The sequence below is a fragment of the Meles meles genome, chromosome X (assembly GCF_922984935.1).
Source record: "Meles meles chromosome X, mMelMel3.1 paternal haplotype, whole genome shotgun sequence".
Classification (NCBI taxonomy): Eukaryota; Metazoa; Chordata; class Mammalia; order Carnivora; family Mustelidae; genus Meles; species Meles meles.
The window spans coordinates 41,640,105-41,654,865 of record NC_060087.1 but is presented as its reverse complement, the minus strand read 5'-3'; the positions used below and the strand labels follow the sequence as shown (position 1 = coordinate 41,654,865).

At 44.4% G+C, this 14,761-nt stretch overlaps 1 protein-coding gene and 1 pseudogene across 5 annotated transcripts in view; one reads left to right on the top strand and one right to left on the bottom strand.

Annotated features, from left to right (window-relative positions):
* Nucleotides 1–10,436, bottom strand: part of JADE3 (jade family PHD finger 3) — a 135,537-nt gene extending 125,101 nt beyond the window's left edge. For 3 of the 5 annotated variants that reach the window (XM_045996433.1, XM_045996432.1, XM_045996438.1), the window contains exons 1-2: nt 10,317–10,436; nt 6,978–7,019 (exon numbers count right to left, since the gene is read on the bottom strand). The gene's annotated coding sequence lies outside the window, so the exon portion shown is untranslated. Of the gene's footprint in view, nt 1–6,977; nt 7,024–10,316 lie in introns of all 5 variants that reach the window. The other 2 variants (XM_045996435.1, XM_045996437.1) reach the window with 2 other exon arrangements.
* LOC123935529 lies at nt 284–802 on the top strand (annotated as a pseudogene).
* Nucleotides 10,437–14,761: the final 4,325 nt, after the last annotated feature.

Sequence of the window (14,761 nt, the reverse complement as noted above, 5' to 3'; positions counted from 1 at the left end):
TTTTATATTATATTATATATATAACATATATATTATATTATATTATGTTATATATATATATTTTAACAGGGATAGCTCTGACCAAATCAACTTGGGTAGGAGTCCATGGAAGTTCACATCACCATTCACCATATACCATCTCTTTTTAAATAAATGTATTGGATTTTTAAAATTGGGCAACACATTCACATGGCTTGAAATTCAGAAGGCAGTTGTAACTTTTGGCTCTGAGGAGGTAAAGGTGCAACTATCTTCAGTTCTCCCAAATCCGATTCACCTAACACCAGCTTCCTTCACCATGCCACCTATGTTTGACCCCAGTGAGATCAAAGTCCTATACGTAAGGAGAACTGGTGGGAAGTTGGTGTCATGTCTGCCCTGGCTCCAAATATCAGCACTCCCTCCCGCCCCCGGTCTGTCTCCAAAAAAGGTTGGCGATGACATCGCCAAGGCAACTAGTGATTAGAAGGGTCTGAGGATGATAGCGAAAATGACCATTCAGAATGGACAGGCCCAGATTGAAGTGGTACCTTTTGCCTCTGCACTGATTATCAAAGCCCTCAAGGAACCACTAAGAGACAGAAAGCAGAAAAACATTAAGCACAGTGGAAATAACACTTTTGATGAGACTGTCAACACTGCCTGAAAGATGCAGCACCGACGTTTAGCTAGAGAACTCTCTGATACCATTAAAGAGGTTCTGGGGACTGCCTGATCTGTGGGCTGCAGTGTTGATGGCCACCACCCTTATGACATCATAGATGACATCAACAGTGGTGCAGTGGAATGCCCACCTAGTTAAGAACTGCAAAGGAAAATATTTCAATGAAAGATCATTTGACATCCCCCCCCCCAAAATTAAAGGTCTATATAAAAGTTTATGCAGTAAAAAATCTTCCTCCAACTCTCTACCTTGGCTGTATATGCCCTAAAACTATCTGTGCCTTAACATCCTTCTAGAAATATCTTTGTCTATGTAAGCAAAAACGTATATATTATATAGTACATATTAGTGTCCCTAGTAGCTGTCACAAATGGTAGCATATAATACACACTGTTCTGTTTCTTGTTTTTCATTTTGTACATCTTAGAAATCATGCAATATCAGTGCAATATTCTACTGTATAACCAAGCCTTAACTGATACTTAGAATATCAACCAATCTTTTGCTATTATAAATAATAATCCAAGTAATATGCAAATATTTGTTGAATAAATTCCTGGAAGTGTTTGCTGGGTCAAATGATATATACATTTATAATTTTGAAGGCTATTTTCAAGTCACTGACTTTTAAAATGTCAGGGATTTTCCATTTTTAATTTTTATTCTAGGAGGAAAGAAAGGCAGCTGAGATTCTATCACCAGGCAATTTCTGGAGGAATGTACATCTCTAAGATGTACAAAATGAGCCTTCTCCTCAGTTTCCCACACATGCGTCCTTGGGTCCAGTTGCATTTTCATGTAATATATTTCAGGCCAATAGCTGGCTGCAAAGCCTATTTAAGTTTATGTGAAAGGTGTTACTTCTGAAAGCTTCACAAGCAAAGGTCAAAGGCTGATGCCCCAAACTGCTGATCACTGACCAGTCACTACACACCACAATACTGGATTCTTCACTGCAGCTAAAGAGAGACTTTACAAACTTGACGAAATAAAACACACCTACGGAGAATCCTTTGTCTTTATTATAATGCCCAAATAAGAATTTCTTCTCAGGTAAAAACCATAAATCAGATAAAGGTTATGAAGAAAAGCTGCAAATGTTTCTCTCATCTTCCAGGTAATGATGGATTTCCAATTAACCATCTTTTTGCTTGACTACAAAGCACAGCACAGCCTAGTACCCTAAATTTTTGGGGGGAGGGGGGTAAAGCTTGAACAGGAGGTTGAGGAAACCCAAGGACTCTTTTTTTTTAAGGTTTTATTTATAGGGTGGCTCAGTCAGTTCAGTGTTTGCCTTCGGCTCAGGTCATCATCCCACGGTCCTGGGATCGAATCCCACATCTGGCTCCTTCCTCAATGGGGAGCCTGCTTCTCCCTCTGCCTTCTGCTCCCCCTGCTTGTGCTCTCTCTCAATCTGACAAATAAATAAATAAAATCTTAAAAAGTAAAGATTTTATTTATTTGGGCGGGCACATGCGAGCAAGGGGGAGAGGGAGAAGCAGGCTTCCCGTTGATCAGGGAGCCCAACGCAGGACTTGATCTCGAGGACCCTGGGATCATGACCTGAGCTGAAAGCAGATCCTTAACCAACTGAGCCACCCAGGCGCCCCACCTCAGAGACTCTTTTGATAACAGCCACACAAGATCAGTGAGCAGTCAAGCCACTCGCAAGAGTACCTACACCCAGAGCCACACTGTCTCCCTTTGGTTTCCTTCTAGGAAAACTATCACTCAGATCCACACTCAGTAGAAGAGAAGATGGCACCATCGTATTACTTAGTTTCAAGAGTACATTACATGTATAGCTATATGTAGAAGAATGAAACGCGACCATTCTCTTACACCATACACAAAGATAAACTCGAAATGGATAAAAGACCTCAACGTGAGACAGGAATCTATCAGAATCCTAGAGGAGAACATAGGCAGTAACCTCTTCGATATCAGCCTCAGCAACTTCTTTCAAGATATGTCTCCAAAGGCAAAGGAAACAAAAGTGAAAATGAACTTTTGGGACTTCATCAAGATCAAAAGCTTCTGCACAGCAAAGGAAACAGTCAACAAAACAAAGAGGCAACCCACGGAATGGAAGAAGATATTTGCAAATGACAGTACAGACAAAAGGTTGATATCCAGGATCATAAAGAACTCCTCAAACTCAACACACACAAAACAGATAATCATATCAAAAAATGGGCAGAAGATATGAAGACACTGCTCCAATGAAGACATACAAATGGCTATTAGACACATGAAAAAATGTTCATCATCACTAGCCATCAGGGAGATTCAAATTAAAACCACATTGAGATACCACCTTACACCAGTTAGAATGGTCAAAATTAGCAAGACAGGAAACAACATGTGTTGGAGAGGATGTGGAGAAAGGGCAACTCTCTTACACTGTTGGTGGGAATGCAAGTTGGTGCAGCCACTTTGGAGAACAGTGTGGCGATTCCTCAAGAAATTAAAAATAGAGCTTCCCTAGGACCCTGCAATTGCACTACTGGGTATTTACCAAAAAGATACAGATGTAGTGAAAAGAAGGGCCATCTGTACCCCAATGTTTATAGCAGCAATGGCCATGGTCGCCAAACTGTGGAAAGAACCAAGATGCCCTTCAAAGGACGAATGGATAAGGAAGATGTAGTCCATATACACGATGGAGTATTATGCCTCCATCAGAAAGGATGAATATCCAACTTTTGTAGCAACATGGACGGGACTGGAAGAGATTATGCTGAGTGAAATAAGTCAAGCAGAGAAAGTCAAGTATTATATGGTTTCACTTATTTGTGGAGCATAACAAATAACATGGAGGACATGGGGAGATGGAGAGGAGAAGGGAGTGAGGGAAATTGGAAGGGGAGGTGAACCATGAGAGACTATGGACTCTGAAAAACAACCTGAGGGTCTTGAAGGGGCCGGGGGTGGGAGGTTGGGGGAACAAGGTGGTGGGTATTAGAGAGGGCACGTATTGCATGGAGCACTGGGTGTGGTGCAAAAACAATGAATACTGTTATGCTGAAAAGAAAAAAAAAAAAGAATATACTGCATGTAGGGGGCGCCTGAGTGGCTCAGTGAGCTAAACATCCGACTCTTGACTTCAGCTCAGGTCATGATCTCAGGGTCACGAGACTGAGCCTCATGTTGGGTTCCACACTGGGTGTGAAGCCTTTTTAAAATACTCTCTACCTCTGCCCCCCATCCGCTTTCTCTCTCTTTTAAAAAAAAAAAAAAGAATACACTACATTTAGAAATGAGCGTTTAACAAGATTTATCAAAGGAAAAGAGGTTATGTTCATTAATTATTATGCATTACTGCAGTAACGGTCCCCAATTAAAAAACACCTTCTTGTATTTGTACCTTTAGATGGTTCTCTCCCTCACAATGACTCTAGGCTGGGCCAAGAAGCACTTCCCTACTTTGGCTGATAGGACAGTATCAAATGTGACGTAAGCAGACATTGAGAAGTGCTTGTGCACTGGCGCTGGCTCCTGCTCGCTACGCCTTGTGCCTCTGAGACCACCATGTCAGCAGATCCAGGCTAGCCAGCTGCAGGAGAGATCACTTGGGAGTGGAGATGAGCCATCCTTGCTTAGGGCCTTCTAGACCCACCGGCCTGACAGCTACCAGTTACGTGAGCAAGGCCATCCTAGATCATCCAACCACCAGCTAACAACCCTCCCTGTCAAAAAAAAAAAAAAAAAAGCTAATTGACACAGGTTACTTCAAAATAAGTATGGTTGTGGTCTGGCACATATGGAAAGGGGAAGAGAACACTGGTTTTCTTCCTGTGCAGTGTATTCTGATAAGAAATTGTTTCAAACAGAAAAACCTGCAGTACCTGGATGGGAATAAATAAATATATAAGTACTGAAAAAATGCCTAAATCTTCCCAGATTCTCACAAATGTGCTGTCTGCCATCACAGATGGCACACACCAAAAAAACAAAAAACATTAAAAATTTCCATTTAGTCACTGAAGCATCCTTATCATGATATATTTAAACCAAAGTCTTATACTCAACAGTTCCATTTCTAACTCTGAACAACTCAGGTTTTCAGGAATTAGTCTCCCAATTTTACTTTTTTCCCCATTTGACAGGGCTCAGTGAAAACTGAAAGAGCTCCCTAATGCAGCCTAAAAAGCATCAAATATATAGGCCTAATTAAACCATCTAGAAGCATTCTGCAGACCAGCTTCTTCGAGCATCATAGCAACTCTTTATAGCTGTGTTAATGGTGGGCAGTAGAAACTGTTTAAGATCTACACATTTGGGCCAGAAACATTGCCTCCACTGGATCACAAAGTGGGACACTGAGGGGGAAATTACTTTAAGCTACTTTTGTTTAGGCCTCACTAGATGCTTTTGCGGATTACACATGCCTCGCCATGCCCACCCACACAGCCCCCCTATGGTTTAAGGTGAAAAACACCTTCCGGCAGCCTCCCACTGCCCTTGGAATAAAACACAAGCTCCTTAATGAGATCCCATAAGGCCCTGTCAATCTCCCCCTGCCTACCTCATCTCTCTTTCCCCAGGTCCTAGCCAAACCTCTGTGGATCCCTTCCACATCTCTCTTTCACCTCAGTGTCCTCACAACACCTGGTGTTCCCTCTGCCTGGCAATCCCTTCTCTCTTTTACCTTGCTTATTCCTGCTCATTATTCAGGGTCCAGGGCACCTTGCTAGTTTCCCTTATAAAAGCATTCTGCCTCTTACTTGCTGTGTGACCATTGGCAAGTTACCTTTGCCTTACACCTCAGAAAGATATTCCATGTTAAATACTTAGCATAGTACTCAGTACAAAGGAAATGGTTAACAAGTCATAGCTGCTGTTGTTATCTCTTATAGTGACCTCCATCACAGCTCTCAGTACAATTAGAAATTACATATTTATTTGTAGGAAAAACAGAAACACCTCCTTGGATCCCACCTTAATATCTAATACTGCTCATGCTATTTCCCCATATACTGCACTGGCCGGCAGGGGGTGGGGAGACAAAATCAATGTTTACAGAGCAATTATCGCCTCAATTAATTATTACCTTGGAGATGTCAAATTGAGGAGATGAAGAAACTGAGGCATAGAGACATCAAGTACTGGCCCAGATCAAGCGGTAGATTCGAATCGAAGTTGGCCTGACCCCATAGATTGTGCTGGGTATACCACACCAAAGGCTTCTCTAACTCATGAACCTTGTTATCTGAAAGCAGCAAGTCTCAAGGAAAATGGATCTTCACATTCGACTCTCAGGCATCTATTCTTCAGATCCTTAACCAGTCTGGTGTTCTAAGCACCTTGTGTAAACTCTTTCAACAGAATGCTCTTTCCCCCCTGACTGGGTTAGATTTCTTTCTTCCTTTACATTGGATGTTGAACTCTTAATGGGATGAGTTATCGATATTTTACCTCTTATACCCTAGCAAATAGGAGGCACTCAACAGATGTCTGCTGAACGAATTAAATGAAAATCTTGGAGAATACATTACAGCTGCAAAATTGGGCAGTGGTAGAGTGGATTTTCATAACAATGTGGAAGTTTGGCATAGTTGGGAAGACACTTGACATGACTGATGACAAAAAGGGAGTTTATCTTAGCCGTTTTTACGCTGTTATGATTTCTACATCTAGCACCAGAGATTCTGTGTGACTTACACATATGTGCTCACAGCTACAGGTAGACTTCACTCTGCCTCTGGGGCCCTGCGTCACCACCAAAGTTCTGCTATACCCCACGGGTACATCTGTGCCACCCTTTGGGACAGGATGCCCTTGATAAATGCCAATGTCTTGGCAGTTACTTTCAAATGGTTCAGAAAAAGTAACAAAAAAATGATAAAGCAAGGGGGAGCAACCTATTGATAATTACTGACCTTGGATAAAGGGAATACAGGAGTCCTTTGTACTATTCTTGCAACTTTTTGTAATTATAATCAAAATAAGTTTTTTAAATCTAAAAAGGAAGAAGAAGAACTTTCCCAGGAGATTACAACACACAAGGTCTGGTGTACTGACCATGCTGGTACCATATTCTCTTGTCAGCTATTTCAAAAAGCACATTCTGGGCTCAGATTTCCTTGCCTATCAGCCAGTATCAAGGGACAAGGAACTCCCTGGGTAGTAGGGCTCAGCTATGGCCGCTGGGTTGTGACAGAGATTAAATTATTTACTGCTTAGGGGCGCCTGGGTAGCTCAGTTGTTGGGTACCTTCGGCTCACGTCATGGTCCCAGGTTCCTGGGATTGAGCCCTGCAGCACTGGGTTCCCTGCTCAGCAGGGAGCCTGCTTCTCCCTCTCCCACTCACCCGGCTTGTGTTTCCTCTCTCGTTCTCTCTCTCTCTCTCTCTCTTTCTGTAAAAAAAACAAATAAATAAAATCTTTAAAAAATTATATACTGTTTAAAGAGTATTAATCAATGCATGGGCATCTCCTATCAGTCAAAAACACCAGTACCCTTTCCCCACACCAGGCCACCCCTACCTACTTTCTTCAGTTAACTGCCCTCTCAGTTACTTTTTAGCTATGGGTTAGGCAAATTCTCCTCAGGACCCTTCTTTCTGTCACCCAAGAGAAGCACAGAGGCAGTTCTGAAGGTAAGAACTTTGCTGCTATTATCTACGGAGAGACCTACAGGGAGAAGGCAAAAATAACCATGGGGGAGTCACAGATATTTCAGAAAACAGAAAACCCAAAGCAGTAGTTACTTGGTCTGTAATGACCATTTGCCATCACCTTTTTATTTGCTCATCATTTTTACCCATTCACCTTAGATTCTCCCCACAAACCGGACTGCTTCAGCTTTCCCAGCCACTGTAACTGAACCACAGGGAGATACTGCTAAACCACTCAGTGTCCCTATGTAAGCCAGTTCAGGAAAGTGCCAGATGGGTGTCACCCACTGCCACCCACTCCTCACCTATAAGGCGATTTAAGTTATTCCCTGATGAGAGATTTTTTTTAATGTAAGCCAGCATATGATCTTGACCTTCCTCAGCTCTCGCTTTGCGTAACCTCCAGGAGGAAGGAGGTGCACTATGTCCTATGATAATATTCAACCTCTGTATCCCTAGTCAAGGCCTGTAAGAGCCCTCTGTAATGCCATGTCTTCACAAACAGCCAATGCCTCCTGCCTCCCCTTACCTTCCCCCAAATACTTGCCTAGTTCCAGTCAGGCCTCAAAGTAGTGGGCAAAAAGAAGAAATAGATTTGCGTTCCTTAGGAGAGAAATGGATTGTTATGGCTGATGGAACATGAGGGGAAAAGACAGGCACTATCAAAGGAGAGGATCATACCCAACCTACCAGCCTAACATCCTTTTTTCATAACCCATCTGTCTCAACTATGATGAGAGCCCTGCGTCATCATGTGTCCTGCTTCTGCGAACTTCATCTACAGGCCGGAAGGTGGGTCAAGGGCACCCCTAAGGCTGTTTCTGAGTCACTCCTGGCTCCCAGTTCATCACAAACCCTTCAGGAAGGAGTGGAAGGCCTTTCTCCACTTTCTTCTACCTGTGACCAAGATTCACAGGCTACTAAAAGTGTGAAGGCACTTACCATACTGCCATGACTCAGAAAGGCTGAAGACAATGCTTGGGTTCTAGAACCAGACCCGCATCTCTGAGTATTCCAGAACTGACTGAATGAAAAATGCAAGGAACTGTTTTAAGGCAAAGATATTAGGTTAGGAACTCATCTCTAGCAAACAGAACTATAGAGAAGACCACAGTTAAAGAAAAGGTGGCAGTGATAGTAGCTAATACTGAGAAGCACGTCCCAAAGATCTCTTGCAATCCCTTCACCCCTTGAAGAGAGGTATTACCTTTTACAATTCAAGTATTTCAGCACAGAGCTCACTTTAAATGAAAAAGAAAATGATATGTTATGGAGGTAGACCACTCGGCTAAACAAAAAAGACAAAATCTATTTTCACTTATCCAGAGAGGAATCACATGATGCTATAAAAGCATGAAAACTACGGTATGCAAAGGACACAGAGGCAGGAATCCACATTCCCATTGTTTACAGATGTTATGAAAATATTAAATTAAATACCACAGAAAGCTTTGTTGAGACCAACTCCTTTCTCACCCTCACCCTCACCCCCAACCCCAGGCTGGCAAGAAGTGCCTTCAGGGAAGGTATTTAAGAGAACTACTCTGGGAAAGTGGATTCTGGGTTGCTTAAACTGAGCCAAGATGTTGTGCAACCCGTCTTTACCTAAATTATTTTCCATTACTTTCAGAGTTTAGAGAGAAGCAGACAGTTATCTTTATCAGACTGAATACCGGGAATGAGGTCGCCTTTCCCTTCAGGCCCCTGAAACCACCATCAACACGGTTTTGATTTCTTATACAATCAGACGGCGTTGCGGGAGGGGCGGGAGGACGGGATCCCATCCTCAGCTTCACAGATAAACGGTTCTCACATCAAAAAACCTTGCGCACATCTGAGGCCACGGATTTCCTAGCAACTCAGAAAGTCAGAAGCGGCCAAACAAGTTTCTTGCCAAATGCTTGGGAACTACATATGTCCCAGGGCTACACAATGATACCAACTTTTAAACATGCCTACACATACCACCACTACGGTCACTCACTCGAGATCTCGCGCCCCCCCCCCCCGCATTGCCTTCTCACAAATAATAAACGCAGGTTGCCCTGTGCGATTTAAAGCCAGACTTTACCAAAGCTGTGGCTCTGAAAAAGCGAGAGAAAAAGATTGGAAGGAGGCTCTCTCTCTCTCCCTCCCTCTTTTTTTTTTTTTTTTTAATCGATCGCCCCACAGCTGAGGGAATAAAACCAACTCGATCGCTGGAGAAAAGTTAACTTTGCTGTGCCCAGCGGTGGGAAATTTTTCCAGTAAGATTCGCACAGCCCTCCTGCTTTTCCCACCGCCCCCCCCCCCCCCCACACCACACACACAGCCGGGACCGCCAGGCGCTCGGCGGTTGTTGCGGCGGCCCCGGACTGGCAGCGCCCGAACAATGACGGGAGGGGGAGGGAAAGTTCGCCAGCCCGCGGGGCGCTCGCGCTCCTGCTCCGGGGGTACCCGCCGCTCACCGGGGGCCTCGCCACTCCCTGAGCCGCCCGGCCCCCCTCTCTTCAAGCACTCGGTTCTTCACGCCCCCCAACATCGAAACAGCGAGGGGCGCGCCCTCGCTCCTTGGAGCATCCGGCCCCGGGGCGGCCGGCAGAGCAGGTCCCCCCGCCGCGGTTCTGACCCCGGGAGCCCCGAGACCGGGCAGAGCACAGAGAGGGAGGGGGCGCCGGGAGGGGGCACCGGAGGGAACGGCCGCAACAGTTATGGCGCTCAATTCCTGCCCGAGTGGAGCTGCAGCCCGAGCCCGAGCCCGAGCCCGGGCGTCCGCCCCCGCCCCCCGCGTCGGCCACCCGGCACTGCCCCGGGCCGATGGAGGAGCCAGCGGGCACTTTACCTCAGCCCACACACGCTCTCGGCCCGAAGACGCCGGGGACGCCAAAGCGACCGCGCTGTGGAGCCGGGGCGCCCCGGAACGCTGCGAGGCTGGGCCGGGACGTTGCGCTCCGCGGCGCCCGTTTCGACTCCTCGAGGCCGCCACTCCCGCTGCCCACCCGGCGCGACGCCCCCAACGCCGCCCGCGCCGCGTCCAGCTTCGGCGGCGCCTACCTTAGCGCGGCTAGGTCGCCGCTCCTTCCTTCAAGCTCCACACTTGGGCCCGGCAATGTGCCGGGCGAGTCCGGTAGGGGTGGTAACCGCCCCCTTAACCGCTCGCTTTCTTCTCTCCCCTCCCTCGCACCTGCCCCCTAATCTCCTCCCCACCCCCGCCCCCCGCCCCGCCGCCTGATCAGCCCGGGCCGCCCCCTGCGCCTCAGCTCCCGCCCTCGGCCCTCGCCCGCCCGGCCCGTCAGGCCTCAGCGTTGGGCAGGCTGTTGGGCGGCGGCGGCGGCGGCGGCGGCGGCGGCGGCAGCGGCGGCGGCTGAAGCGGCGCGGAGCACTATTGTATTCCTGACACTGAGCGCTCCCACGCTCCGCCTCTTCCCCTTCCTTCCAACCCCCCACCCTCAATCACCGCCCCCCCCCCAACCCCAACCGCCGGCCGCGCTCGCCCTACCCGACTGGCTCCCCGCCGTCCGCCCGCCGCGCGCTCTTCTGGCGGGCTGGGCGCCTTCGCCTCCGCCGCGCGCCTCGAGGCTCCGCCCACTCGGTGCTCCCGCAACCGCGGCGTCGTGCTCCAGGTGGGTTCCTCTCTGCTCCTGCTGGGCGCGCTGCAACCGGGAGGAGCCTCGGCCCGAATAAGTGCCCGAGAGGACGATGGGGAGGTGCCTTGGCTGTGATGAAATACAAACTAAGCTTTTCAGGGCCCCTTTCAACTCTAAAGTTCTGTAAGTGGACCCTCCTGTAGGAAACTCATTGTCGGCCACTATTGATTTAAGTTGTTTGCTCTTGAATTACCTATAATAATAAAGCCAGGGTGCCTATTAACAGAATGAATTTATTCAGTTGCCAGCACAAATGGGCTGTGATGGTGTGTGGCTTTTTGAGGTGTCAACTGGGTTAGGCTACCGCCCCTGTTATTCAATCAAACGTTGATCTACGCATTGCTGTGAAGATATTTTGCGGATGTAATTAAAGCTCCTGATCAGTTGATTTAAAGTAAGGGAGATTATCCTGGATAATCTGGGTGGGCCCGATCATTCCTTTCTGACTGCTTGCCCTACAGATTTTGGATTTGCTTACCCAACCCCACAAATTGTGTAAGCCAACATCTTTGAATGAATGAATGAATGAATGATGTGTGTGTGTGCACCCGTGTGTGTATAAATATCCTGTTGGTTGGCTTGCCTGGTGGAATCCTAACTCATACAGATGTTTAAGCAACAACCCCCTTTTGGTTTATTTCTCTGGGTTTGGAAATGGACCATGTGCAATTATCATGAACTCATACTGTCATTTTCATTTACATTTCTTGGCTAAACAAAAATGTAGGCTCTTCTGTATTTTGTCTGATTTACATAGTAAAGATGTTGTTCTATTTCATAATACACAAATGTGTGTGTTCTAAAACATTCATAGTCCTTCAGATTTACCTTGTTTTATTAACTTATCTTGAAATAATTATAGATTCACGGGATCTGTAAGAAGTATTACAGAACAGACCCATGTACTCTTCACCCAGTTTCCCCCATGTTAATGTCTTACATAACCAAGATACTGACATGGGTACAATCCACAGACCTTATTCAGATTTCACCAGTTTTACATGCAAACATTTCTGTGTCTGTGTCTATCATACTACACAATTTTATCACGTGTAGATTTGTGTAACTACCACAATCAACCGTTCCTCCTTCTACCCAGTATAGATAGTCACAGTTACCTCCTTCGCCTACTCCAACCCCTGGCAACCTCTGACATATTCTCCATCTCTATAATTTTATTATTTCAAGAATATTATGTAAATGGAATCATGCCTTTTGAAATTGGCTTTTCTCCATAATTTGCATAATTTTCTTGAGATCCACCCAAGTTGCTGCATGTATCAATAGCTCATTCCTTTTCGCTGCTGAGTAGTAGTATTATTATGCTTTGGTGTTCTACAGTGTGTTTATTCACTCACTGAAGGACATTTGGGTTGTTTACAATTTTTGTTGTTAAGAATAAGACTGCTATGAACAGTCATGTAGAGTTTTTTTGTGTAAACATCAGATTTCCTTTTTTCTGTGACAAATGCCCAAGAGTGCAATTGCTGGGTTGGGTGGTAAGTGGAATTTTAGTGTTGTAAGAAACTGCCAGAGTTTTCCAGACTGTACCATTTTACGTTCCCACCAGCAATGTATGAAACATCCAGTTTCTCCACATCTCTGCCAGCATTTGGTATTGTCCACTATAATTTTATGTTAGCCGTTCTAATAGGTGTATAGTGATATCTCTCTGCATTCAATTGCATTTCCCTAACGATGTTGACATCTTTTCATGTGCTTATTTGCCATCTGTATATCCTCTTCAGTGAAATGTCTGTTCATGTCTTTTGTCCATTTTCTCATTGTGTTGTTTGCTTCTAACTGTTGAATTTTGAGAATTTTTCATATATTCTAGATACAAGTTCTCTGTCAGATACATGGTTCGCAATTGTTCCCCCCAAGTCTGTACTGATGTTTTCATCTTCTTAAGAGATTTTGCAGACCAAAATTTTTCATTTTGATGAAGTCTCACTTCACAAAGTCTGCATTTATGTATTGTCCCCTTCCTGTCGTGTCTAAGAAATTTTTTGCCTCGCACCAGGTTCCACAAATTTTCTCTTACATTTCCTTCTAAAAGTGTTATAGTTGCATATTTTACATTTAAATCCATGATTCATTTTGAATTAATTTTCGTATGAAATGTGAACTTAATGAGGTCGAGATTCATATTTTTGTCTATAGATGTCTGATGGCTCAAACACAATTTGTTAAAATTAAAATTAAAAATGTCTTTCCTCCATTGAATTGCTTTTGCACCTTTGTCAAAAACAGTCGGTCATGTTTGTGTTGGACTAATAGTGTGGGGGCTATTTTTTCATTCCCTATTCTGTTCTGTTGTTCTATGTGCCTATCCCTCTGTGAATACCAGTCTTGAGTACTATAGTTAATCAGTAAGATTTAACATTGGGTAGAATGATTCTTCCTACTTTATTCTTCAATACTGCATCAGCCATTCAAAGTCATTTGCCTTTCTGTATAAATTTTGGAACAAACTTTTTTATATCGACAGAAACTTTGCTGGGATTTTGTTACGGATTGTGTTAAGCTGATAGATCAATTTGGGGAAAGAATTGACATCTTTACAATATGGAGTCTTCCAATCCATGAAGATGATTTGTGTACCTCTCCATTTCTTTAGATTTTCTTTGACTTCTTTCATCAGCATTTTGGAATTTTCAGCATATAGATCCTGTACATATTTTGTTAAGTGTATACAGTATTTCATTTTCTTTGGAGTGGTCATAAATAGTATTATGTTTTTATTTTCAGCTTTCTCATCATTGTTCATTATTAGCATATAGAAATGCAGTTAATTTTTGTGTGTTGACCTTCTATCCTTTAACTTAGCTGAACCCACTTATCAGTTCTAGAAAATTTCTGGTAGATTCTTTGGGATTTTCTACATAGACAATCATCTTGTCTGTGAACACAGTTTTGTTTCTTCCCTTCCAATCTGTGTGCTTTTTATTTCCTTTTCTTACCTCATTGTGCAGGCTAGAACTTTCAGTTCTATGTTGAGTAAGAGTGAGATGAGTGGACGTACTTCCCTAGTTCCCTATCTTAGGGGGAAACATTCCATCTTTCACCATAAGAAAACTGTTAGCTGCTCTTTATCAAGTTGAGAAAGTACCCTTCTATTCCTAATTTGTTTAGAGTTTTTATCATGAACGAATGCTGAATTTTGTCAAATGCTTCATCCCCATCAATTGATAGGATCACATGATCTTTCTTCTTTAGCCTGTGGATATGGTAGATTACATTGATTGAACACCGGTTTTTGAACTGACCCTCCATACCTGGAATAAGCCCCACTTGACCATGGTGTAATTCTTTTTATACATGTCTAGACTCTATATCACCAATATTTTGTTGCAGATTTTTGTGTCAAAATTCCTGAGAGAAGTTTTGAGGGTTTTTTCCCCCCACACTGTCCTTGGTTATGGGAATAGGCTAATACTAGCCTCATAAAATGAGTTGGAAGGTGTGCAGACGAGTTAATACACAGATCCTTTGTGGGTAACTGGGAACTTGGGTTTCAGGAGGGTTCCCACCATTCCCAGGATTGATAAGAGTGGTTTACCGTCCCTAAACTGTTTGTACATATGGGATTTATGCTGGGACTACATTTCAAGTCTCCTGATTGCCAAGCTGTGCAGAAAAGCGTTATCATAGCAGGCCTGATGGCTCTCTTTTGAATGGTCAGCCTGCTTGCGAGATTCGTCCCTGGTTGGCATCTGGAAAACTTGAATTTAAGGAGGGCTCCCATCATTACCAGGGCTGATAAGAGTGGCTCACTGTGCCTAAACTGTTTATACAAACAATATGGTTTATGTTGAACATCTGCTTTCCTTCTGGGAGCCTGGCATTTTG